The sequence below is a fragment of the Atractosteus spatula genome, assembly GCF_055471065.1.
Source record: "Atractosteus spatula isolate fAtrSpa1 chromosome 10 unlocalized genomic scaffold, fAtrSpa1.hap1 SUPER_10_unloc_1, whole genome shotgun sequence".
NCBI classification, from domain to species: domain Eukaryota; kingdom Metazoa; phylum Chordata; class Actinopteri; order Semionotiformes; family Lepisosteidae; genus Atractosteus; species Atractosteus spatula.
The window spans coordinates 21,296-24,959 of NW_028296612.1; the positions used below are offsets into that span (position 1 = coordinate 21,296).

A 3,664-nucleotide genomic window follows, 5' to 3' on the forward strand; every position below is an offset into this window, starting at 1 on the left:
GACACTAACTAGGAGTGGTTGTCAGCTGTTAGGAGGCATTTCCTCTTAACACTACTATTGTTTCGGGTTTCGGCTTTTACAACAGAATAACAAAACGGCTTCAATTACGTCGATTAGACTCAGCGAAACTTTAACACCTATGATATTACGAGTGCTTTGCACATGTCGAACTTCAAGAAGGAACTACTACAACAGTTGTGGACATAATTCAATACCACCGGCAAAGTCCAATGCCGGCAACGTCTGAGAAAATAATGTTCACTCATGGAATTTGGTCTTTGAATGGCTGGCGGGAAAATTCATTTATACTCCTTTTGCACCCTCAGCTGAAACATGTTAAAATAACAACGCAGATTTGTTGGAGAACCTGACAAGAATTATTGGGATAGCACTGTATGTATTCTGGTTTATTTACTTTAATTTTAATATAAATGTAAACATGCATGCTGTATAATCTATTGTAATTTTAAAATATGTTAGCTGTGGATGCGAGGGGGGCTATTATACCTTGTGAAACACGCAAGGAACTGTAAAAAAGGCTGGTATTTGAATAAAATTGGCGATCACAAGAAAACCACAATTTATGTGGTATTATCATCAATATCCTTCAAAATCGACGTTCAAATGAAGGATTTGAAGAAACTATGAAAAAAGCAACAGTAGTAGCAAAGGATTTTGATTTCTGCTCTTCAAGTCAGTAGATCACCGTAGAGTTGCGCCCCTACAAACAGCACAAAGGATGAATCCCACCTCCTTTGTTATTGCTACGTTTGTGCCGGTGAAATTAGCGTTTGTGCTATTGAAAGCATCCCAGAAGATGAAGGTGCAGTCACTTCCACATGTCATGATATCATTAGATTAGACGACAAGAGCTGAAGCCCCCCCAGTCCAAGCCAGCAATGTGAGGAAGATGGGTATGGAGGAAGGTAGTGTGGCCGAGTAGTCTAAGGTGCTGGATTTTAGGCTCCAGTCTCTCTTGGGGTGTGGGTTTGAATCCCACCACTGCCAAATGTTAGTATTTTAAGACCTACAATACGATCAGTAAAAGCACTTTTTGTTAGGCTGCGGGAGGTGTTAAGAGATAGACTTTCTAAAAGACAGGCTGTCAGCTTAACATCAAGGCAGAAGAAATATTTTGTTTTCTCAACAGAAATTCTCTTTGGCACTTTCAGCTTTATGTAGGGAAAAACGTCTGCCGAGATCACTTTTGAGCCAATGCACATGATAGTGTGCCAGCAAGTACATTTAATATTGGCTGTGGTGGCAAGCTGCTTTTGCCTGTGAAACTTTTACTTCTTCACACCGAATCGTTGGCAGGGGTAAAGCTTATTAAATCTTTGAACATAGCGCTCCATCAGAAATACTTTGTTCGTGATCAAAAGAGATCAGAGGATTAACTTCATGATTTCACATAGCATACCTTACAGGAAAGATTTAAAAGGGGAATTGATTGTGCTTCTTGATGTTGTTCCTGTGGTTTCCTTGGATACAAAGGTGAATGTTCTTTGACGTTCTGCTAGAGTATCCACTGGGTGGGCTTTATCAATCAGCTCGGATAGGTCATCAGTGCTCCATCTCTGGAAAATAATCAGCACTGTCGTTTTTTCCTGTGCTGTCTTTTAAAACATATAAGATCACGAGTTTACAGATTTCTCCAAATAACAACTATACATTTTAACCCAGCGGTTAGCATTCCTTCAATCCAATAGTTTTACTCCAGGTAAAAAGCAGCGAAATATATAAAGAGATGATATTCAAATATTTCAACGTTCTTATTGGATTACCTGTATGGAGATATCGCTCAGAATTCCTAATATGATTTTGAGTTCAGTTTTGCTTTACTACTTTCAGAGTCTTTTATTGACCTTGCTGAAGCAGAGAAGTGACATAATCACAAATGCGACCTACCTGTGCTGCTGTTTCTGGTTAATAATGATTATTGCGAGGAAAAAAAAAACAGCTCCTTGCATTAAGAGCAAGAGCAACCAACGCGCTCGCTTGTTGAGTTGGGTTTTTTTCCGTGGTGCTCTTCCTCAGATGCAAAGTTATTTGGCGAGCAAGGACCTCTGAGAAGGAGCCTGAATCCGGCAAAAACTCAGAAATTCTAATATCGCACTACCGTCTTGTGTACAGAGATCTGCTTCTTCCTTTTTGAGTGTTTTGGTGTTTAAGAGCATGCTTCCTACCTCGAATGTTAGTTTCAGGAGATGGGTTACCGGATCACAGATCATCTTGAAAAGATTTGGGGATGCACTGGCTCAGTTATTTGAAGGAACCTATACCACCAACGCACTTCTGAGAAGCACCTGCACATTTTCGCAATCCTCTCTCTCACCTACAAAGTTATGAAGACACAGACGACCAACAAAAACTAATTTGATTCACTCAAGGCTTCACTCTTCTGTTGTGATGTCATTTTAATTAGTGTTAGCTGTGATGAGGTGTTGTTTCTGTCTCTTAAAGTTTAAGAGTCTGCTCCTTTCTTCCTGGTATAGAAATAACATGTTCCATCTTTGTTTACAAACACCACTGTAAATTATTTGTCCATCTCTAAAGCCTGTGTGTATTGACAAGGCAATTCAAAAGCATATATTAAATAAGAAAACGATCCTTCTTGTTACCATTCACGTGGTTGGAGCGTTGTTTCGCCCTTTAACGTTCTTTTAAAATATTTACAAACAGGGCTTTATCACTGGAGTTGTGTGCATCGGTCCATGAACATCAACTGTACTGGTGTTTTTCTATGCGTAATTTAATCGCAAGCACTTAAAAGATGCAAAAAGGTTTCAAAGAAAACATAATTGAAAGACAATCGAGTAAGGAGGTAGAAAAACGCACCCCCCCCGTTGAAGAATCAACCACCGTCGCCCATGTGACTGGATATAAAAATAAATTATTCATTTTGCCTAGTCTCTGGAAGCTTCGATGCGATTATTTTCCCTTCCTTATTTCTTCATTCCCATTAATTTACTTTGTAGTAGAAGAAACGCGAAAGTGGGAAACTGCAGGCATTCTTCGTGAAGGGTGGATTGTGTTCAGTGAACATATGAACATCTTTACGTCAGTTCCACGATCGGCACCCTAGGGGATGTAGCTCAGTGGTAGAGCGCATGCTTCGCATGTATGAGGTCCCGGGTTCAATCCCCGGCATCTCCAGGTGTCTTATATTACTGTGCTCACATCACAGTCTTCTGTGGAGTGAGAACTCTTTGCTCGTGTTCATAGAGAGACAGGTTTACACAATTAATTTCAGTCACACACGAAGTGCTACAGTGTTGCTCTGCTGTTTTAAATGTACCTCCAAAGCATTTCGTTCTGTTAACTACCAAATGATTTGAACTAATTTAATGTCATATTCAGAAAATCCAGAGAAGGTCATCAGACTTTTAGTGGCTGTTGAAGAAAACACCTGTTGAATCTCACCAGGGATTTCTTGAGAGATCATTCAGCGAGCGAGTCCTCCCTCTGGACTCCAAACATTTTGGGTTAAACTGTTATTCACATACTCTAACGAAGAGAAACGTTAGTGTCTTCCGGTGTGTGAGGCCATTTCTCAAAAAAAAAGTTATATAAATTGAATTGTTCTACTTTTTAGGCTTGCATAGTCTTATTAATATTTCAGTTAAATTTTAACTGTAGTTTTTTTCTGTAGTAACATCAGTTG

The 3,664-nt window shown here is 39.5% G+C and overlaps 1 non-coding gene across 1 annotated transcript; it reads left to right on the top strand.

Moving 5' to 3' along the window:
• Nucleotides 1–3,084: 3,084 nt before the first annotated feature.
• Nucleotides 3,085–3,156, top strand: trnaa-cgc (transfer RNA alanine (anticodon CGC)). The gene has a single exon. It is a non-coding gene; the product is annotated as a tRNA-Ala (tRNA).
• Nucleotides 3,157–3,664: the final 508 nt, after the last annotated feature.